Below are 25,815 nucleotides of genomic sequence, written 5' to 3'. Positions count from 1 at the left end.
GTTGAAGTTACTGAAAGTCCTTAATCTACTTGAATTCAAGTTATGCTTAAAGGAGATGTTGTTCATTGTTGAGTAATTTTCTCGTTCATTTTGTTGTTATTGAGATTCTATACACATTGTGTTGAGCTGTGGGCTATTTGTTGTGGAAATACTGATATTGTTGGTTCTTTTAGAAAGGTTGTGGCCTATGAGCACTTGTGGTACGAGTTGGTATGCCGTGTTGTTGTGATGTTATGACATGTAAATTATTGTGTGGATTGGTTGTTATTATCCGGAGCATAAGGGTGGCATTTCACTATTGTTATTATGCGGGCATAAGGTTGGCATCCTATTGTTGTCGATTGTGCGGAGTGATACGGGTGGCAATTGTGTTATTGTCCAGGTGGAGCGACCCTGGTGGCTATTATGCGGAGTAATACAGGTGGCTATCAGAGTGATACATGTGGATAATGATATTGTGAGGGCGGAGTGATACGGGTGGCTATCAAAGAGATAAGGATGGAAATGTCAGGGATGATGTTTGATGGCCTGGAGTATTATGTTGATGATATTCATATAAACTAGTAAATTACATACATAACTTCAAAGGCAAATAGTTATACATATCCCAAAATCGATAGTACAGAGTCATAAGATCTACTGAAATACACTAGAATTTCTAAATACTATACTATTTTGATTTACAATTTAACAGTAGTATAAGGAAGTAAGATGGTGACTCCAAGGCCTACGAGCACCAAGAAGGTATACCTTGAAATCTCCACCGCGCAGATGCAACCCTCAATATCACAATCAGAAATACCTGGATTTGCACAAGAATGTGAAGAAGAGTAGCATGAGTACTCCACAATGGTACCCAGTAAGTATCACGAGGCCAGGTCAAGACACCTACTAGACATAGAAACATGTACAAGATATGCATGAAGCTAACAATAGAAAGAAAATCAATGTAAGGCTAATGGAGGAAATATTATTGATTTACAACCAACAACGAAATAATAGAAATGCAAACGGCAGCACGTAGTAAACGGGTAATAGAGAAGCAACATAATCAGAACATCGATGAGATATGAATGAACTCAAATAAGGATGAACCAATGACAACTCAAATAATCAAATTGTTCCCAGAGCATGATCCTAAAACAAGAATTACCCCGAGGTACCACACATCGTAAATCACAAATCATGGACCATAATTTCCAAATCTTACACGTATGGTACCTCGTGCCCACAATAACAATTACCTTCACACGGCAAGGCCCACGTGCTACCATGTACATTGCAACCATAACAAATATCGATTAAAATGATTAAGAGTTATATTTAAAACCATAAAGCATAATAAAAATCTTGAATAAAGTAAGGCGTCAAATGAAATAATGAGTTTATTTTAGAAATCAATTAAAGTAAAATAAAATACAATTTATACGGAATAGAGTATCATATGGGTTTAGTTTAGAAATCAATAAAATTGAGTAAAATGACATATTTAAACAAAGCATAACATTAGTTAAATTAACAAATTAAAGATAGAATTTGTTAAAAGATAAACTTGATAACAATTTTAAGTAAGGTGACCAATCACAGGGGTGTTGAGTATAGTTTGAGATCGAATTATATTAAAAGGGCGATAACCATTTAAAATAATAAGACATCGAGTGAGATAGCAAGTTCTATCTTAAGATACACATAGAATAAAGCATGTCAATAATTCTATTATTTTAGTTGTTATGTTACCAATAACTCGACAGAATATGATATAATGATTCCACGCAATTAAATTCACATTGAAAATTAATTATCAAGTTATAACAGAGGAACCAATTGGCATGTTAAAGCAATACAACAAATCACATAGAATACATGACTCACATAAGAAGCCACAATCGTTCCAACACCAAGATAACAATGAATAACCAAATACAATCAAAATGCGGATGAATGATTGAAGGAAGAACAATAATCGCTCAATTAAACAAGTTGTCCCAACATAGAATGTACAACAATAATCACAACCGATGTACCACCTCGAAATCACATTTCACAAGTCATAATCACAATCTTTCCTTATATCACCGCATGAGCATCATATTTAGTTTTGAAAATATTTTTTTCCGAAATAGCTACACGCGGTTTAGCCACCTTATCTCACCGCGTGGCTTCAAGTAGTTCCCCTACTAGCAACACGCGTATCAAGACCACCTTATCTTACCGCATGCGTATCAACCCCTAGCCTTATATCACCGTATGCATATCAATATTACAACATAATTACAACTCGCACTACAAGTACCCAATATGTCACAACTTGCCAAAAAGTCAACATTACCAATGTTTCCATAACGAATAGCCCATGGCTTAATCAAAATGTGTACAAGAATCTCAACAATAACAACATGAAATGAGAATAGCTCAACAAGAATGGTATTTCAACAATTAACAACTTTGCCTCAAAGTAATCACGGCTTTTACAATTTCAACACATATAACTCAACAAGAAGCTATTACATGAAACATCAACTTCAAGCAAACAATTTAAGGATTAAAAGAGTAACAGACAATAAGGAAGTCAATAACTTCAATAAAAGCATATAAGAGCAAATAACAAGTAAAAGGTTGAACAAGTGTTAACAATGTCAAATAAGGCATGTAAGGGTAGATTAATACATGTAAGGGTTGACTGACAATGAAAACTATAATATGCTATGACAATTCAATTAAAGGCATAAAAAGAGTCCTAATCACCTAAACCGGTCAAATACCACACATAGACCGTGTACCCACTCGTCACCTTGTGTATACGGCTTTCACATATCATAAATAGCAAAATCAACTCAAATCCCAAGGGGTATTTCCCCCATACAAAGTTAGACAAGATACTTACCTCAAACAAGCCAACTCAGTCCACTAGTAAGCCTTTTCCGCGAATATCTAACTCTGAACTGCTCGAATCTAGCCAAAATAACTTTATACCATAAATACAAAGCATAGAAAACTATTTCGGATAATGAAGTTGCAATATTTAAAGGCAATCAAAAGTCAACCCTATGCTCACATCTCGGAACCCGACCAAACTTTAAAAATCCGAACACCCATTCAATAACGAGTCCAACTATACTAAAATTATCCAATTTCAACCTCAAATCTACCTTCAAATCCTCAAATTATAGCTTACGAAGTTTTAACAAATGTCACGCCCCAACCTCGGGGAGCGCGACCGGTGCTCAACCGAGATAACCCGGGAGATCAAGCCTGCTAGATTTCCTTCTACCCAACTCACCAATAAATAAAGAGGAGATAAGCTTCATTAATTAACACCAAGAGGGTTCATGAACAACACTAATTCCATCATCAATAGTTACTTCATTTATAAAGTCTCAAAATACCTACACTTTCATAGCTGAAGTGGAATATGTGATACACATACGATATTACTATCTTGACCTTCCCAATACCAATACACAACCCTCACCATGTCTACAGAGCCTCTAATACATACAAAAGAGTACAATGATAGTTCCGGCAACAAGGCTCCGGCTATACCTCAAAACATAATACACATACAACAAAATATGCACGACCCCGAAATGAAGTGGGGCGAACCAAGCCAACTGGGAAGAGAGTGTACCGCTATCACTAGTCAATGCCCTTCATTGTGGAACCACCTGCATCCATTAAAGATGCAGCGCCCCCAGAAACATGGACTTTAGTACATGTCGAATAGTACTAGTATGAAAACCAAACACCTATGCAAGGACTTGGAAATATAACAGGAATATGATGAATCATGGTAACAATAGAAGGCTTAGTTAGCCTTTAAATCCATAGCAAATATATTAAGATATTTCAATAACATTTATGAATTCTTAAGTCGGGGATCCTCTATAACTATCTTTACACAGAGCGTCCCTACCGCCTCACCCAGATGTATGCGGGTGAAGGTGTATTCACAATGCCACAAACTCTACACAAAGAGGCCCTGCAGCCTCACCCCGATGTATGCGGGTGGAGGTGCATTCACAATACCACAACTTTACACAAAGCGGCCCTGCCGCCTCACCTCAATGTATGCGGGTGGAGGTGTATTCATAATGCCACATTTCGGATTCGCAATACGATAATAGTTGGTATAAAGAGTTCTCTTTCAAATAAACCATTTGGCACCTTTGGCCTTAGCAAGTGTAAGTTCACAAGGTCTTATTCAATCAGATTGATTTCATACAAGATCTTCTACCCAAAAGGGGTATAACATAATTAAGTCAAAATAGAGAATCATTAACACACGAGGGTTCTAACATGTTATGCCAATCGGGAATCAATTTTACTAGTTTGAATACCCTACATCATGGGATCAGATCAATAGCTTTTTGAGTTCGAGTACACACGATAAAATTTTATAAGGATTCGGGAATTCCGATTCTAGAAGAAGAGTTTAGCCTTCATACCTCGCTTTGAGCTTTCCTTAGTTCACTACACAGTTTCGAAAATCCTAGCAACTTCGATCTATTTAGAGACATAGCAAAATTGAACACAAATTAGGAATATATTCATGGTTTTAGCTCATTTGAGCATTTTATCAAACATTCAGTGTGCGAATTTGGTCACAAGGTTCTTCCACAACGTTTCCTTCACTCCACAACTAATTCAATACCAAGAGTTTACTCATACTAGTTCAATTACCTCCCCACCATACTCATAGCTATATGAACGCATAAATATCAACTCTCATACCCAAAAATAATACTCAAATTACCCATCTTCTACCCAAACTCAAAATTGAAGACTAGGGTTAGAACCTTACTTCTTGGATGAAAATCTTATGAGATTTCTTGTGAATTCTCCAAGTCTTGAGCAAGGATTGATGAACAATTAGCCTAGGGTTTCCTCTTCTCTCTCTAGAACACTCTCACTTCTTTCTAAAATATCAGATTTCTGCCTTCAAAATGAGCCCCGAGAGCTTTTAATCAAAATAGGGTCAAGTAACAAAAAATAGAAAAATGAAGCCCCGACACAGATCTGCGATCTGCAAAATTGACCGCATAATGCCCCTCCGAAACTGGGCACTTCTACCTCCCTCTACGACCTGTCTACAGTCCGCAGACCAATTCTGTGATCGCATAATGCATCACATAACTCCACTCTGGAAATATTCATGTTGGGTCTCCGATGGGTTGTGCGGCCCGCGAAATGATTAAGCGGCCGCATAATGGACCACATAATGGTCCAAAGGTTTGCCCAGATTTCTGCTTCAGTTTGCGGCAGATCTGCGGTCCGCAGATCAGTTCTGTGACCGCAGAATGGACCGTAAAATTGCCTTGCACTTCCAAACAATTTCTTCAACTCCCCGATGCAATGTTAAACTGGCCAAGTCTCGCTTTAGCGGCTCTGAGGCTGCTTCCGGTGCAGCACCTGCGGCCCATAGTGCGCAGGTACGATTGCACCACACTAATGCTGAATCATACCAAACCAACTCTGATCGCCCTTAAATTTTGTACACAAGTCACAAATGACACAACTGACCTATTCCAACTTCCGGAATCGGAATCCGACCCCGATATCAATAAAGTCAATTCTCGTTCAAACTTCTTAATCTTCCAAACCTTCAATTTTCCAACCTTCACCAATTCAAGCCAAAATGACCTGCAGACCTCGAAATCGATATTCGACATACGCCTAAGTCCAAAATCACCATACAAAGCTATCGGAATAATCAAACCCCATTTTGGAGCCGTCCACACAAAAGTCAAACTCCGATCAACTTTTTCAACTTAAGTTTCCAACTTTGGGACTAAGTGTCCCAATTCACTTTGAAACTTACTCGAAACCAAACCAATCACCCCGGCAATTCACATAACCATAATAGAACATAGAGAAGGCAATAAATAAGGGAACGTGGCTAAAATACTCAAAACGACCGGTCGAGTCGTTACATCACTGCTGGTATGTCAGACTCCGGAGGGATAGATCCTGCCCCAAGTGCTAATCAAAAGCCAATATAGCCTACTGCGGCGTGCATCCCAATCCAATTAATAATAAGACAATAAGGACTAATGCGGCATTCAGCGTGATCCATAGTAACACTCTCAACATGGCTCTATGGACCACCTCACTCATCAACCTCTCAAGTCTCGAGGGCTTACAACCTCGTCTCACTTAGCGCAAACAATACCACATATGAAACAACAACAACAACAACAACATGTGATAAAATAATGAATAATGAACAGACTGAGATATGATATGCAGATGAAGAATGATGACTGAGTGTATAACTTACAGTTGAATCAGATAGCTCAAAACAACAGAAATAGCCTCATTAGGTCTCAAACAAATAACCACATAGCCTAAACATGATTTCTAACATGGGTCACAACTCAGGTAACAAAACAAATAGGGGAAACACAGATATAATAGGATGTGATAGCAAAACAAGTACGGTAATAGTCTAAAAGTCAACTTGAATAATGATTACGTCGGTGTACACCCACATACTTGTCACCTAGCATGTGCGTCACCCCAATGCATCTCATATAACATAGTTCCCAAGGTTAAATACCCTCAAATACAAGTTTAGAAATATTACTTACATAGAACAAGCCAAATCAAATACCGAGCAATCCAAACAATACTCTAGAAATGCCATCCCACACGAATCATCCTCCAAATAGCTCGATACTAGCCAAAAGTAACTCAAAAATATCAAATAATGCCAAAGGAAATCAACCCAAACGATAAAGGTCAAATTTTAATCAAAACTCAAAGTCAACCAAAAAGTCAATCCGGGACCGTTCCTCGGAACCCGATAAAATTCATAAATTCGGACAACCCATTCAATTATGAGTCTAACCATACTAATTTCACTCAAATACGATTCTGAATCGATGTTCAAATCTAAAATATTCACATTAGAAAAAATTAGATAAAAACCCCAAATTTCTCTTCTAAAATCATCAATAAAATGCTGACATCGAAGATGGAATCATGAAATATAATAAAAACCAAGTCAAAAATACTTACCCAATTCATGAGGAGAAAATCCTCTCCAAAATCGCCTAAATCTGAGCTCCATAACTCAAAATGTGATAAAATAAATCAAGGGTCCGAAATAGAGTACTTATAGATCTTCTCCAGGGATACCCTTCGCGAACGCAGAAGAATGCTCGCATTCGCGATGAACAAAAATGCACAACAACCAAATAACTCTACTCATTCGCGGCACAACCCATGCGAACACGATGAACACCCCTGCAATACTTTCGCGAATGCGTCGCCTCCTGCGCTAAATGGTTCGAAACTATCTCGAAACTCACCCGAGACCCTCGGGACCCCGTCCGAACATACCAACAAGTCCCAAAATATAACACGAACCTACTCGAGGCCTCAAATTACCCATAATAATATCAAAACCACACATCGCACCTCAAATCAAACTTAATGAACTTTTGAACTCTCAACTTCCAAAACTCGTGCCAAACCATATCAAATCAAATCGGAATGGCCTCAAATTTTGCAAACAAGTTTCAAATGACATAACAAACTTATTCTAACTCCAGGAACAATCGTCCGAACCCGATATCATCAAAGTCAACTCCCAGACAAACCTATGAACTTTCCAAACCTTCAAATTGCCAACTTTTGTCAATTGTGACCAAAACCTTCTAGAAGCCTCCAAATGAAAAATATGGGAATACACTCATGTCCAAAATCACCATCCTGAGCTAATGGAACTATCAAAACTTCGATCCGAGGTCAAATTAACAAAAGTCAAACTTTGTCAACTCTTCCAACTCAAGTCTTCCTAGTTGAGGATCATTCTTCCAAATCAATCCTGAATCACCCGAAAACCAAAACTGACGATACACACAAGTCATAATACTTCATATGAAGATACTCATGCCCTCCAACCATTGAACGGAATTCAAATGCTCAAAATGACCGGTCGGATCGTTACATTCTCCCCACTTAAACATATGTTCATCCTCAAATGTGACAAGAGTCATTCCTAAATCATCATAACACTGTATAAACTCACCATGCACATACCCATGGGTGATACCACGTCACCATAATCCATGCAAGCCTAAAAACACAACATAACTAAGGATCCTCACTTCAATCTTAGCCCATAACCTCAAAATGAAATCTCCAACATTCAGAATCCATTACAAGACCTGATTCTAGCATCCGAACAATGTGCAAGTCTAAATAAGTTGTACCAAGCTATAACCATAACCCAAGATATAATCACATGATATACCGCATAACCCATATACCCACAATAATAACTTTTGATCACAATAGTTGTCCATTAACAAACTCAGTACCGGTAACAACCCTCATATCAACTGAAACCTTGTTTTGAACCATCGTACACTACCAATGATGAAAGGAACATGCATATACTCACAACCACTCATTGGTCCAACCACTCGTGGAGCTCTCTCACCCGACAAGGACCATAGCCAAATTCTAAGATGACTAGTGTCATTATTCTTCCAAACATACTATAATCACATCCGATAGTACTCATTCCAGGTCCATTAACCTCATCTTATCAAGTACAAGATAATCGACTGATACGCCACACCCACACCAGTTCGAGCCACATACCATGCAATCGGTGCACCAAACAAGCAACAACTCTAATATATCCAAAAATGGAAAGAGAATCGAATGAGAGAACTATTTCGCAAGCTTAACAAATACCACCCCAAGCACAATGCTATGAACCCATCGCACATAGTAGAACCAATACATATGAATCTAACACAAAGGGTCATATCCCAGCAAAACACCACTTGTCACGACCCCAATTTCCTTCCGAAGGGCGTCGTGATGGCACCTAGTCTCTACGACTAGGTAAGCCTAACAAATAACAACAACTGAACAAATATATAATAACAAGTTACTGAAAATGACTAAATAATAGATAAAATCTCCTGAAAATAGAATCTCACAAATACACACCCCAAACCCGGTGAGACTGAGTCATAAATTCTATAGAATGCAACTAGAGTACTACTATATCACTGTCTGAAAGGAAATACAATAGTATTGAAAATAAGGGAAGGTGGCTCTGTGGCATGCGGACGTCGAGCAGGCATACCTTGAAGTTCCGATAAAAGTAGCTAGCAGGAAATCTCTATCAACCGGCACGAGCAGACGTACCTGGATCTACAAAAACAATGTGCAGAAGCATAGTATGAGTACACCACAATAGTACCCAGTAAGTATCAAGCCTAACCTCAGTAGAGTAGTGACGAGGCCAGGTCAAGACACCTACTAGGATATGAAATAGACGGTATAAAAATGTAATACAGATAAGTAACGGAAAGTGAAGAATAACTGATACGGAACAAGATAATAGAAAGAACTAGTATAGGAAGCTAACAATAGAAATAGCATAAAGGAAGTAACTAAAGTGCTACAATGATCATGTACGGACTACAACTGCTAGAATAATAAAGAATAAAGCAACAACAAATATTCCTTCCACAACACCTTGCAACATGAAACGAACAACAAGAAACACAACGACAAGAATATCAACAACAATAATGGATGGAAAATGCTCAATAGGATAGATGTTTCAACAATAACCAACATCGCCTCAACGTATTAATAACTTTCACAACCTCCACACCACATAACTCAACAATGAGAAAATAATGTATATCCTCGATACTAGATAAGACTAACTCATAATAAAGGAAATAATATTCAACAATGAGTATTAAATAATGGAAGACAACAAGTAAAGGGGTAACACAAACAATTAATTCAAACAATAAAAATTAACAATGAAGAGATAACATGTAACAATAAAGGGGACAACAAGTTCAACTAAAGCATGGGAGCAATTGAGCAAGTAGGATGTAGAACAAATACTAAGCAAGTGAACTAATGCATTTAAGGATACTCTAACAACAACAACAACAACAACAACAACAACAACCCAGCATAATCCCACTAGTGGGGTCTGGGGAGGGTAGTTTGTACGTAGACCTTACCTATATCCTGGGATAGAGAGGTTGTTTTCGATAGACCCTCATCTCCCTTCCTCCAAGAACTCCCCACCATTCTCTTGGGGTGACTCGAACTCATAACCTCTTGGTTGAAAGTGAAGGGTGCTCACCACTAGAGCAACCTACTCTTGTCAAGGATAGTCTAACACAATTAAGGATAATTTGACTATGAGAATTTAGAACATAATATGGTATTTCAATTAAAGCATGAAAATAATCTAAGTATCCTAAACCGATCAAATACTATGTACAACCCTTGTACCCACTCATCACCTTGAGTACACGGATTTCACTTAGCACAACTGAATCAAACAATACTAATCCTAAGGGGTAGTTCCCCCACACCAAGTTAGGCAAGACACTTACCTCAACTAGGCCAATTCAACACCCGAAAATAGCTTTTCCTTTAAAATCCGCACCGGCACGGCTCAAATCTAACCAAAATTGACTCAATATCATCAAACAATGTTAGGGAATTCAATTGCAATAGATAAAGTTAAGCTTTTTATACTTTTCCTAAAAGGTCAACAAAAGTCAACCCAGAGCTCGTCCGGTCAAAATTCGGGTCCAATGGTAGATTTCGTCTACCCATGACCCAACGAGTTCATATATGTGATTAGTTTCAAAATCGAGTCTGAATCGACTCAAAACTCAATTTCTTATTTTTTTTCAAAAACATAGCAAAGTTTCACCAATTTCTACTTTGATTCACATGATTTTGATATTAAACTCTAAGATATGTTGATGGAATATGATTTGAAATAGATTAGAATCACTTCCCCAAGGTTTGTAGGTAAAAATCCCCTCTCCAAATCGCCTCCTGCCGAGTCTAGGGTTCAAAAATGAGAGAATGAACTCAAAACTCCCCTCCTTCAGCTATTTGTCCGATCGCAGATAATTGCGAACCCTGCAAATGCGAAGAATCTTTTGCAAATGCGAGGACCCTTCCATCTCTATTGCATCGCAATTGCGATGAATTGTTCGCAATTGCGAACCATGGACCATTGCAAATGCGACCATGTTGATCATAAATGCGAACAAGTTCTCCCCGAGTGCACTTTTTAAATGCGAACCCAACAAACTTGGCCTGCCTTTGCAAATGCAAACTTAGCCCTCGCAAATGCAAACTTAGCCCTCGCAAATGCGAGATCTAAGGCATGTGCAAAAAAATGAGCAACTTTGATTTCCAACAACACTCCGCTAAGCGTCCAAAACTCACCCGAGCCCTCGGGGATCCAAACCAAACATCCACACAAGTCTAAAAATAACATACAAACTTGCTCGCACGATCAAAACACAAAAATAACATCTAAAACTACAAATTAAACACAAAAACACATTATTTTCAAAGAGAATTTCAAGAACTTCTAAAATTGCAACTAAGCGTCAGAATCCTATCGAATCAACTCCGAACGATGCCAAATTTTTTGGACAAGTTCTAAATGCCATAACGGGCCTATTCCAAGTCCCAAAATCAAATTCAGGGCTCGATAGCTAAAAGTCAACCTACGGTCAAACTTTTCAACTTTAAATTGCCAAAGTTTGGCAAATCGACACAAATCAACTTACGGACTTCCAAAATCCATTTCGGGCATACGCCCAAGTTCTAAATCACGATACGAAGCTATCAGAGTCATAAAACCACAGTCCCGGGGTTGTTTTCACAAAACTTAAAGTTTGTCTAGCCTTTTCAAATTTAAACTTCTAAGTTTAGAATTAAGGGTCCAAAGCAACCCGAAATCTTCACAAAACAAAACTAATCAACACCACAAGTCATACACACATAAAACATAAGTGTGAATCAATAAAATGGGGTAATGAGGCGCAATTATACAAAACGACCTATCGATTCATTACACCTCCGCAGTGCGTGACCCAATTAAAAAACGGTCCATATGAAATACCTCAAGCCATAGTGCTCAAAATTAACAACCATACGCAAATCAACAACAATCACGCGAAGTGCATGACCATAACCATGGAGAAACCAATAGTACAATATACCACCAATAGAAAAGACCATAATCAAGGCGCAATCATCCATTCAACACCCCAATAACCATTTTGCTCGAATTTCGCCATAAGGCTCAAACAAAAACACATCATGTGTGCAATTAACCAATAGATCAGAACCCATCATAGCATAAAACAATAACACATAGAACATATCAGAACACAAAAAAACTTAACTCTAACCAAGTGACATACCCCTCCATAATAGCAGTACGAAGTCAACAAATCTGAAAAACCATAACATCAACAGTTGATGAACTAACCCTCATTAGGCCTACCAATGGGCCCCCAAATCAACTCTGGTCATCTACAAATAGATAAATAACCCTCCAAAGTCTAAAATAACCTAACCATAACACCTACTATTAGTTGTCTAACTCTATCCATACCTTCACAGTCTGTAACCAAGGGACAATCTGCCTCTGAGAACCCTCCATGTCTCCAAATCCTTAGAGTACATGAATCACCATATTTGATCCCGACTCCACCACTCGAATGACTAACACATCCCTCATACATAATCATCTCACGAGAAATGTTTCTATAATTCTTTCGTGCCACATAGAAAAACCATAACATCAACAGTCGATGAACAAGGCGAGTACCGCAATACCAATGAAGCATCCGTAAGTAAAAATACAATTTGCCTTCCGGAATGCGCACTCATCTCGGGTGATATCAGATAGTGCAACATTCTTCTAAACATCAGAAACTGCCCATATTGTCTAAAACTCATGACCTTCCCTTCGAAACTAAACCGCAAACTTGTACATACAAATCTCAATCCCACACGACGCACCGCCTTCATCATACCATCATATGAAAACGCGAGAATCCCATTATTAACTCTGAGTCACCAGCAGAATATATACACAATCAGCCAGAAACCTTCCACTTGATCCCATCTAGGAGAAAAATCATAACGTGCAACAAACTCCCCATGCTTGTAGAGAATATACATCCCAAGTCATGGTCGACACAATCGAGAACCCTCCGAAACCCATTTTCACATAACCATGACATCAAAATTGAATCCCTCTTGTTCAACCAAATCACACAGGTCACCAAACCCAAGAGTATTGTCACAAAATACCGATAAAGCCTCACCACATCAAAAGAACCAAAAGTATCGATCGTTTCTATTACTATGCTTATCCAAACCACTTACCAAACCGACCTATTTCTTCAAACTCCTCTAATCTTGCCTTCAAGTTAAAACTTCTCCTTGCCGGAACACTACGACCCTTAACTCAAAACTCACTACAAGAGGTCGTAGCATGAAACCTCATAGTCTTAAAGCCCGTAAGCTAATATATTCCCTCTTAAGCACCTAAAAGTACTGCAACCAAAATGCCCACACTGAAGATACATCCCACAAATCTAAGTTTGTCTCATTAACCTCTCTGATACTGAAATGTAGAATTCATGATGATACATAAATACCGCGAGTCCCGACACCATAGATCTTAGCCTTTTACATATCTATAAATTCCTCAAATACCACATATGAATCTCGAACCCATTAGAACCTTCTTGAGAGTCATCCATCCTACTCTAATCTCAAATGCACCGCCAAAGCGAACCGAATGACCTATGCTCTATTATTACCCAAACAACTAAAGAAGTACTCCACATCTCTAAGAAATATAATGAATCTTACTCCATGTACACCACCTCCACCGCGAATAACAAACCTGAATCGTTACAAGATTTCTAGTATTCCCATAAAGTATAACATATCATGCATCCAGCAATTTCCTTGCTCAAGTCATCCTTAAATCAAAACTCTTCAGGTCACAACTAATCCTCAAATATGCCTTAGACCGAAACCAATGCAACACTTAACCATGCAATCTGATCGTTGGTAGTAGACTCCCCCACTTGGCGCAAGGTTATAGCATACAATATTTGATAACCCACAATACCTAACTCCATTACTGTCATAATTTTACACTGCAATTCAACTAAATCCTTCATAATCTCATGTAACACAATTCATAAGATACCTCAAACCACCCGCTAAGCGCATATCCATCCTCGTGATAGTCGTGTGAACTCTCTCAATCGATCCAAACTCAAATTGCAGCACATGTAACCCACCAGTAGAAAGAAACTCTCCATAGAATCATATGAATCACACAATCTCAGAACATCCCGCAGGAGATAACCCACCCGCTTAGCCTCAAACTGACATTTCTTTATGCCTTTCATGGCCACAACCATAATGCCAACACTAAATTTTCCCGAGTCTAAACACGTCAGCAAGACATAAGAATCTACTTTATTCCACAAATGAATAACATAAAATACCCCTCAACACACTAATAGCTCAAAACCGTGCAACACATTAAAACAGAAATCAAGCATCCGTAACCAAAAATTCATCTTATCACATCCCAACTGTTTAAGCACATCCGCAGTCACGCAGTACCCGTCATATAACTATCCAACCACTCACTGAATCATTAGCCCCACTCCTAGGGACACTACTAGACATATAAGCGCAAAAAGCACATAATCACACAACCAAAACCACTGAACCCAAGTTGTGGTCTAAGCTTGACCTCAAGTCCTCCAGGCTGGCCCATCACCACAACACAGAAAAACACATCTCACACCTCATCCGTGGAATCACAAGTCATCGATGCACAGCTGGTATCGGGCATTCAATCATAACATATGAGTGAATGGGAGGAATTCAATGAAATATGCTACAAGCTGAATCAATACCGCACGATAAGGAAAAGAAAGATATCCTAGATGCCTTGTAGCCTCTCGAATGTATGAAAGTCATCATACCAATCTGCAAGACTCTACTAGACACTTGTTCATGACTCATAGAACCTATGAACCTAGAACTCTTATACCAAATTATCACGGCCCAAAATCTATCTAGTCGTGATGGCACCTAACTCAACCCGCTTGGTAAGCTAAGTAACATTCAACACAACTCAAATGAGAATAATAAGATTAATTGAGTGAAATAACTGAATCTTTATACAAAAACCCAAGGATTGGTAGTATAAATCATAGCTTCTAAGACTTAGAATTTACAAAGATAGTACGAATTAAATACATCATTTGTTCGAAATATACATAAACAGATTTGCAAATCTAGAGCTACCAAGGACAAATGGCAGCTATATGTGGAAAGTAGGTACATCTTCAATGTCAGCTCCCGCCGTACACAACAACATCAGCTCCCAAGATCTGCATACAAGGTGCAGAGGTGTAGTATGAGTACAACCAACCCCATGTACTCAATAAGTAAAAAATCTAACCTCATGTTGAAAGCAATGGCGAGCTTAGAATATGGTTAGTGTATATATGCTCAACGCGTTCAAAGTTACAGGAAAGTAGACATGATTTTCAAGTATAATAGTCAAAGTCCAAGTCTTACCACTAAAAATCAACTTAACATGAGTTTATCAAAAGAACCATGTTATTCCACTATCCCAACCTCAGATAAGAGTTTTCATTTATTACTTAGCATGAGGAAAAATACATCTATATGCCTACAAGTCAAATATACATATCAAATCATAAAATACCATATTATCATCTAGCATGAGGAAAATATATCTCTATGCCTACATGTCAAATATGCAAGTCAAATAAATGGCTTCATAGTGATATCATCAACTACCCTCACTCTCAGCCCCACTGAAGATGCCTGGCTCAATGTGCCCATTCCATCACACATACACAATCACTCAGCACTGTACGGGTGCCTGGCTTAAAAGCCCCTCACCAAAGCATGTGTATATATCAGTGTGCCTATGCTCACTTCTGGTATGTCAGACTCCGGAGTTGTGGATCCTGCCCAAGAGCTAATCAAAATCCAATATCACATGTTGCAGCGTGCAACCTGGTCCAAATAATAATAAGCCAATAAGGCCTACTGCGGCATGCAGCCCGACCCACATAATAAATAAAGCCAATATGGCCTACTGCAGCGTGCAACCCGATCCATAGTAACACTCTCAACACGACTCTAAGGCCCACCTCAGTCATCAGCCTCTCAAGTCTCTAGGGCTCAAAATCTCATCTCACTCAGCCCAAATAGTACCACATATGGAAAAAAACAATAATATGTGACATAACACTGAATAATGAACAGACTGCGAAATGATATGCAGATGAAGAATCATGACTGAGTGTATAACTTACAGTTGAATCAAATAGGTCAAAAAAATAGAAATATCCTCGTTAGGTCTCAACCAAATAAGCACACAGAGCCTAAACATGATTTCTAACATGAATCACAGCTTAGGTAATCAAACAAGTAGAGGAAACATGGATAAACAGGATATGATAGCAAAACAAGTCTGGTAATAGTCTAGTCAACTTGATTCATGATTATGCCAGTGCACGCTCGTCACTTAGCATATGTGTCACCCCAATACATCCCATATAACATAGTTCCCAGGGTTAAATACCCTGAAATACAAGTCAAGATATGTTACTTACCTTGAATAAGCCAAATTAAATATCGAGCAAGCAAAACAATACTCTAGAAACACCATTCCGCGCGAATCCACTTCTAAATGACTCGAAAATATCCAAAAATAACTCAGAAACATGAATTAATACCAAAGGAAATCAACCCAAACGATAAAGGTCGAATCTTTAATCAAAACGCAAAGTCAACCAAAAAGACAACCCAGGCTCGCTCCTCGTAACCCGACAAAACTCACAAATTATGACAACTCATTCAATTACGAGTCCAACAATACTAATTCACTAAATTAGACTCCAAATCAATGTTCAAATCCCATATATTCACATTAGAAAACTTTAGACATAACCCCCCAATTTCTCTTCTAAAATCATCAATCAAATGCTAAAATTGAAGATGGAATCATTGAATATAATCAAAACCAAGTCAAACATAATTTCCCGATCCTTGAAGTGAAAATCCTCGCCAAAATCGCCCAAATCCGAGCTCCATAACTCAAAATGTGATAAATTAACTCAAGGGTCCGAAATAGAGTACTTATAGATCTGCTTCAAGGATAACATGTGTGAACGCGGAAGAATGCTTGTGTTCATGATGAACAAAAATGCACATCCACCAAATAACTCTACTCGTTCGTGGCACAACCCAAGCGAATGCGATGAACACCGCTGCTAGACCTTCGTGAACGCGTCGCCTCCTGCGCGAACGCGATGAACAAAACCACCAGCTCCCTCGCTGATATGCGAACACGACACAACAATGCGAACGCGATGCCTCAGGCCTCATAAAGCTACGCGAACACGATCGTCCAGTTGCGAACGCGATAAAGAAAATCAACCAGCCAACATAATACACTAAGTGATCGCGACCTCATCTTCGTGATCGTGAAGAAGAACTGACACACCAGAATTTAGCAGAACACCAACAATGCATGCAACTCCGAAATTGTCTGAAACTACCCCGAAACTCACCCGAGCCCCTCGAAACCCGTCCGAACATGCCAACAAGTCCCAAAACATAACAAAAATCTACTCGACGCCTCAAATTTCCCATAACAACATCAAAACTATGACTCGCGCCTCAAATCAAACTTAATGAACTTTTAAACTTTCAACTTTCAAAACTCTTGCCGAACCACATCAAATCAACTCGAAATGACCTCAAATTTTTCACACAAGTTCCAAATAACATAACGAACCTATTCTAACTCTCGGAATAACAATAACCTGATATTCAAAGTCAACTCCCGGTCAAACCTATGAGCTTTCCAAATATTCAAATTGCCAACATTCGCCAATTATGGCCAAAACCTTCTAGAAGTATTCAAATGCAAATTCTGGGCATACGCCTAAGTCCACAATTACCATCCGGAGCTAACAGAACCATCAAAACTTTGATCCCGGGTCAAATTTACAAAAGTCAAACATGGTCAGCTCTTCCAACTTAAGGCTTCCTAGTTGAGGATCATTCTTCCAAATCAAACCCAAATCACCTGAAAACCAAAACCGACGATACATAAAAGTCATAATACAGAAGATACTCATGCCCTCGAACCATCGAAAGGGAATGCAAATTCTCAAAATGACCGATCGGGTTCTTACAATTTTGAAGATGAAAATCTTGAGTTTTAATGATTGATCTTTGATATTTAATGTTATTTTTTTGAATTGAGCTTGCGAGCGAGTTTGTGTGATGTCATTGCACTTTTGTGAATGTTTAAATTGGAGTCTGAGGGGATCAGGTGAGTTTGGGATGTGTTGCGAATGATTTTGAACTGTTGCAAACAATTTGGTGTTGGGAACCTACAGGTCTTGCGAAGACCTATTCGCAAATGTGATCCTCACATTTGCGATGTCAGGATCACATTTGTGCTATGGGATTGGGGATTGGTATTTTTCTTTTGCAAATAAATAGTCGCATTTGCAATATGGGGGTGCTTCGCTTTTGTGATGGGGCAGTCGCATTTGTGACCTTGGGGAATTGGAGGCTTTTTTGAATTTGTGATGTTTATTCTGCATTTGCGGAGGGACATGGCTTCACATTTGCAATCATGACGACGCATCTGTGATAACTATGAAGTTGAGGCACTGATCGCATTTACGATCAGCGATTCGCATATGCGATGATCGTAATTGCGAATAAGAGTTTGAATTTGCGATATCTGTAGCTAGGTAAAATGTGGGAATTTTGGGATTTATCTCATTTTATACCATTTCTAAACCCTATACTCCCTAGAAGTGATTACGAAAAGCGATTTTTTTCCCAACTTCATAGGATAGTAACTTTGACTTATTCTCAATCAATTTTCATTACTTTTTCATGAATTTTATCATCAAATCTAAGAATTTCAAAGTAGAAATTGGAGGGGGGTAGAATTTAGGAATTTTATAAAATTCAGATTTAGAACTCGAATCGATGTCGGATTTCGAAACGAATCACATATCCGGGCTCGGGGGTGAATGGGTAATCAGGATTTGGTCTCAATTTTGGATTTCGACGACGTGTGCCTGGGTTGACCTTTTGTTGACATTTTTAATTATGTTAAAGATTGAACCTTTTTCATTTGACGATAGTTGCTAAAGCTTGTTTTGACTTGTTTGAACAATATTTGACTACATTCGATTAGTTTGGAGGCTTGTTAAAGGAAAAGTCGTGTTGGATCGTTGATTGTGTTTCGAAAAAATATAAGTATCTTTGTTAACCTTGATTTGAGGGAAATAGGGTAGAATCGAGTATGCTTGTTATGTAATCTATGTTTTGGGGGCAGCACATATGCAAGGTGACGAGTGTATATGTGGTTGCCATGGGATAAGCATACGGGTAGAATTAGCCTTACTTGTGCCATGTTATTTTGTGTATTAGGTCTTCTATGCTTTGGATAGATTGTTTAATTCATTAATTACTCGTATTCATGTTATTTCTTACGTTGAGATTATTGTGATATTGGATGTTGAGATTGTTAAATTTGTTGATGAGTTGTTGGCATTAATTATTGAAAGATTCTCATATGACAAGTTATGTTCAAATACTATTGTTGACATTGATTTGGTTACCACCTTGTTTGGTATTATGTTGTTTTTGATTGCTTAATGAGGAAGAGTGAAATGTACGAAGGGTGTTGTCGTGCTTGTGAGAAAGAGTGATTGTGCACGAAGGGTTTTTCCGTGCCTTATTTATATATTAATATTATTGCTTGAGTGAACGTGAGAAAAATCATGAAGGGTAATGTCGTGCACTTGCTTTTATATTATAACGCGAGGATGAGAGTAAAAGTACGAAGGGTGATGCCCTGCAATTTTGTTAATTTCATTGCCCTTTACTTTGATATTTGAAATGTGGACTTGGCTTATGTCTTCGTTATTTACTTTGGAAAGAGATTTACTTGGTGATACTTTACTTCATGTTTTCGTTTGTTGTTCCTTTCACATGCCCCTATCCCATTGCTATATTTGATTCTTTACCTGTTACTTTGTTACTTTAGATATATAACTTCACAGGTTTATCATAGGTGTCTTATCATAGGCTTGTCACTACGTCGTCGGGGTTAGGCTCAACACTTACTAAGTACATTGTATCGGTTATACTCATACTATACTTTTGCACTTATTGTATAGATCTGGATATTGGTACCAGCAAAGTACTGAGAGGTGCTTAGCAAATACTAGGCAGGTGATTCAAGGTAGAGTTGCATTATGTTCGTAGGCTTTGAGTTGCCTTCTTATTTCTATTGTATTGTTTTGATTTTTCGGATAGTATTATATTTTTTTCAAAATAGTGTATGTAGTAACCTCTAGAATATCATGTACTTGTGCCTTCACATCTTGGGATGGTTTACGTTAGATATTGGTTTAGACGTATTATGTTTATCTCCAAATTGCTTTTACGCTATGTAGGAATTATGAGGTAAGGTTTAGCGTAGTATGTGCTTGCTCATGTCCTACACCTTTGGAAAATATCCATATTGCTATGAGATTATTTGCCCTCGTGAGACTAGGCCAGCAGCCTACTGAGGCTGCGTCAAAGGTCATTGGAGGCGCAGAAGGATGATTATATAGCAAAGGCATAGCGGCAAGACTACTGTAGCTTTTGTCCCCCTTACTTGTACTCTTCCTTTGTGGTTTTTTTTTTTATTATTAATATAAAGCTACTAGGCAGCATGCCTGGTGGTTTACTTGCTAAAAGAAAAAAAAGACACAGACAAGATAATTTTCTGCGATCATTGTTCATTGATTAAAAGAATTATATATCATACTTTTAGTCATTTATTGTTGTTCTTTCGTATTTAATTATTATGTGTTGGATTGTCGAGCAAGCAGTGTTTGGCACTATCACGACCTTGATTGGTTGGGATTTTGGATCGTGACAAGTTGGTATTAGAGCACTTGGTTGCATAGATCTCACGAGCTATGAGCAAGCTTAGTAGAGTCTTGAGGAACGGCACAGAGACATTTGTTCTTATCTTCTAGAGGCTATAAGGCTTTAGGAAACTTCACTTTCTTTCTTTCTTTCTCTATCATGCGACTTTGTTCTATCACTGAGTTTGAATCGTTCTTATCTTATTCTCTCACAAATGGTGAGGATATGTACGTCATCCGCAACTGATCAGGAGTCGGATCCCAAGACTACAACCACTACTAGGGGTAGGGGCCAAGGCCGGGTGTCGTGCCCTATTTTCTCGCGAAAGCGTGTTTCAACAAGTGACAACTCTTTTAAATGGGTATTAAAAGAGGAATAAGGGCACCTATTTGCATATGACTCTATTTTAAACTAGTCAACATTACCAAAGATCAGGTAAGGGCTCAAATCACCTCGAAAATAAGGTTTTAGGCACTTTTCACAGTCCACAACTGTGGTTCCCGACTGAACTTTAAGCTATGTGGGAGTATTAAGTTATTAACTAAATTATCCTAAATGAACATGCAAATTGATTCATGAATAAGAAGTTAAATAGGTCACTAATTATTCTAAGTGGAGAAAAATGATCAGATATAGACCAACTTAAAGAGTATTCAAAGAGGTAATCAAATAATACAAATACAGAACTTAAAGTGGAACAAAGGATCATCAATTGACAAATATTAATTTATAGAGACTTTCGATTACAAAGAGGTTCAACCCTTAAAACTATTTAAACAAATGCTAATCACTAGATCAGATAGAACATATATGAACAATTTTGACATGGTGGGGGGTCCTAAATGTTAAAGCCTAAAGGATCCTCCCGTGTAACATAAATGATACTTCGCAACCTTAGGTGTAATGATTACTCATATTATCCATGAAGCACAAACTATCATCTCTAGTTACTCGATTACTATCTTCAAGTTGTTTGCCTAAAGTGTGCTAATTCAATTCTAATTCATACCCTATAGGTGCCTACCCGTCCCATCTATATAGTCCAGGAGGTATTGGAAAACTATAAGGGTGGTTCTAGACTCAACCTAGATTGCTCAAAAATTAAGCCAAATAAGTAAAACAAATAGGACTTCAAAGATTACAATTAGCATGTCAAGGGCTCACATTTACCTCCCATATAGACCCGCATATTGGTGCTAGGACTGTTACTAATTAAAACTGGTTTTAAAGGGTAGGAAAATTAAAGTTGTTGACATGGTAGACTGGTATAACGAATTGTCCTAGGAGCATAATTTCTAAACGTGACGGTATACCGGACAATTTTCTAAATTAACTTGTAAAACTAGCTTGTACTACTAAATTATTTGCTTAAGCCTAAAACAAGATTTTAGGTAGCAGTTATAAGTGACTGGCTATATTAGTGAGAGGTATAAATTATCTAAGTATTAATCTTATAGACATGATTTCTATGTGAATGTCATAGCAAGAAATACAAAAAGCAAAATTCCATTATTAGGTCTTATAGGCAGGATTTCTACATTATTAGGCCTTAGCAAGCACAGGTCAGTTATGTCATGAAGCAATCAAATAGCACAGGTCATCAATTGTAGTCCTATAGGCATAATTTCTAAGTGTAAGAACTTAGGAACATGATATCTAAGTAATAGTGAAGATAGAAGAGCAAATTAGCACATAATAAACCTTATAGGCATGTTAGTTAGGTGACATTATTGATTTATTAACCTATTAGGCAAATTATATAGGCAGTCCCAATCCGTATTAGTTGAAGTCCTAGAGTCGTGATTTTTAAGTGGAGTGGACAGAAGATAACAATCCTATAGGCATGATTGCTAGTAGTAGGTAGCACATAGGAAATTAAACACGATTTATAACGGCATGTAGCAAGTAAGGATGTTGTAACCTATAGGCATGTTATCTACCCAAGCATGCATGAATTAAACTATCCCAGGCCCATTTCAAATAATTCCCCATTATTCGTCTTTACAAGCTATTACAAACCAATAAAAAAATAATTACATGCCCAATATGAATAAACAAATAACCTAGTCGAAATCCTGGGCCTTCAACAACCTTAAAACTTCATCCAAATAACCAGGCCCAAACCCTAGGTGCACAGGGAAAAGCTGAAAGTGCAGTTTTGACCCAACACCAATTTTGGCCTAGCATGCCAAGCCTAAACTCAGAAATACAACCTCACTCTACCAATTATGACCAACAACTAACAAAAGTACCAAAAATACAGGTGAAACTATTTTATCTGGATAAGTTCGAACCAAGGCAAGAAACATACATATGCACTCAAAGATTTTGGCTTCTAACATTTGCAAACTAGTCACAAAAGGGTTCCTAAACGATACTTTAGGTTGTGATGTCTATGGGGTGAGAAAGAGCATATAAAGTTGATATGAACACATTTGATAATCTATTTGATTCATGAAACCAAATCAAGACAAAGGATCCTACATGCAGGTTTGTCATTAACAAGAAAGAAACATGTCTAGAGATACCACAGAACTAAAGCATGAGCTCACATAAATGAGAAATTTTCAATTTCAAACTTACTAATGATTAAGAACAATAGGAGTAGAATTGTAGCAAATTCAAAGGTCTGACTTAACATGGTACAAAGACACAGATGATGTCTCTCATTAATTAAGAAGTGAGATACATCTACAATCCATACTCAATCAGTTCTAACAAATTTCAATCACCCCTAGAGTAGTATTAAACTAACAAGCTGTAGTAGAACAGTCACCAAAGGGTGACAAACTAAACACCAAATTCGAACAATATTTCCATCCAAGTCGATCAGCTAAGTCTAATTGCACAAATAGACTTCGAGCATGGTCATGATTTTAACAAAAACATCAGCAATTGAACTTCATGAGGTGAGACAATAGTAAAGACTTCCTATGAGCATGCTTTGACTACAAAAAAGTAAAACAACAACACAATTGGAGATATCAATCTCAGCAGATTGCACAGTCAAACAGGCAAGAGTAAAATAGAGGCTAAAAAGACAAACCAGTCAAGATAGTAACAACAGGTAGTAGAGATTGAAAAAAGTCCCAAATGGTGTTCCCAGAACCTTGAATCCCGGCAAGTTAGAGTTCACGAGGACCTTAGGAATCCCGTGCAGTGCTTATACCGGGAAAAGTTTAAGAATAAATGTCTGGTTGACTTGGCTTTTAGCTGGCCATAAATCAACAAAATAAGTAGTGAAACCAAAGAATAATAAAGAAAATAGAATCAACAGTTGTGAGTAAGGGATGAGAGACGAGTGACTAAAAGTCAGTCTCTAAGGGGAAGGGGGAGGGTTTATATAGTGTTAATAACATGTAAACAAATAAAGAAAGAAGATCAATCACATGGACAAAGGGAAAAGACCACATGCAAACTGATTTCAAGTCGGATTAGGGAAACAAGTGGTGCAAACCCTAATTAAGTGGAATCGATGGAGATGTGATCGAATTGGAGAGATATGCCCTCTCCCTTGGTGTAAATAGCCAGATATTTGCAGAATCTCAAAGATCGGGTCCATTGAAACTCGAATATAATGAAATACACTTTCCATAGACGGGACAATACCCAATATTACCATATTATGGTAAGTACCCATAAAAGGTAAGAAAATCTTTGGTTCGTGGGGGAATAAAAGGGGAAGTACGAGAAGGTTCCGGTCGCTAAGGTTCAGCTTTGAGAGATAAAGGGGAACGTATGAGGGTGGTTGTGGGGTGAGAATGGGTTAGGGTTGAGGGGTTGAGGTGATATAAGGAGAAACGGAGAATTATTATGGGTCGTTGATCATTTGAGATCAACGACTAGAGATCAAGGTGGAGCGGGGCAGTTGTTAGGTCGGGTATGGGTTGTTGGGTTGTCCGGTTGGGTATGTGTGTATTGGTCTTAGGTATTTTGGGCCTTTTGGTTCGAATTTTAGCGTAATTTGGACTAGATGTTGAATCATACAAAACTTAATTAAAAATAATTGTAAAAAACCCAATAAATATATAATGCCATTTATGAAATTAAATACTTTAAAATAGTATATTATAATTATAAAATTATAAAATTACTATTTTGACCTAAATAGTATGATAAATATAATTATTATAAGAGTATAGGCTATTATTAGAAATAATGCATAAATGATATAAAAATACAATACAATTATAGCAATTGATATAAAAATATCATAAAATATGCATAAAATACTATAACAATATAAAAAACTAGTTTGGCCAACTGGTCACTAATAAATGATTTTAAGAGAATAATAAGTAAATTATTTATTGGTTGTAAAATTCTAGAATCAATTAAAAATGTTTATGAAGTAAATAAAAATTATTTATGTAAAACTTCCATAATAGTGATTTAAGAAAAACATGCTTATTAAGTAATAATAAGATAATAATTTATATTTTAAACAATTCATAGTGTAATAGTGCAGGAAAATATCCTATAAATAATACTTAAAAATAAATAAAAATACATTATAAAATATACCAACCCAAAAGCCTTAGTGCTAATTGCTACACCACTCTTTCCAAATGCCTTAGTCCGCTTGGTTGGTCTTACGAAGAGTATGGCTCAGGACGGTGGTTTCTAGTGGTACCAACCATTTCCTAGGCTAGGGGAGAAGCTTAGACTCCTGCTATTCATACTCTAGATTAGATGGCTCATGGTTGTGAGACCCCAATAGTTCTACCAGTTGGGGCGGTTTGACATGTTGTTGCTACATAACCCGGGGATAGACCTGCGATGTCAGCTGATGAGCTGAAGAGGTTGGACAGGTTCACCAAGTTGTATCCCCCTCACTTTAGTGGTACACCTTCTGAGGACACCTAGGATTTTGTGGACCGTTACCATGAGATTTTGCGTAACATGGGTATAGTAGAGTCCAACAAAGTTGATTTCACACTATTTCATATGCATGGTTTTGCC

The sequence above is a fragment of the Nicotiana tomentosiformis genome, chromosome 5, assembly GCF_000390325.3.
Source record: "Nicotiana tomentosiformis chromosome 5, ASM39032v3, whole genome shotgun sequence".
Taxonomy (NCBI): Eukaryota; Viridiplantae; Streptophyta; class Magnoliopsida; order Solanales; family Solanaceae; genus Nicotiana; species Nicotiana tomentosiformis.
This window is presented reverse-complemented; position numbering follows the sequence as displayed.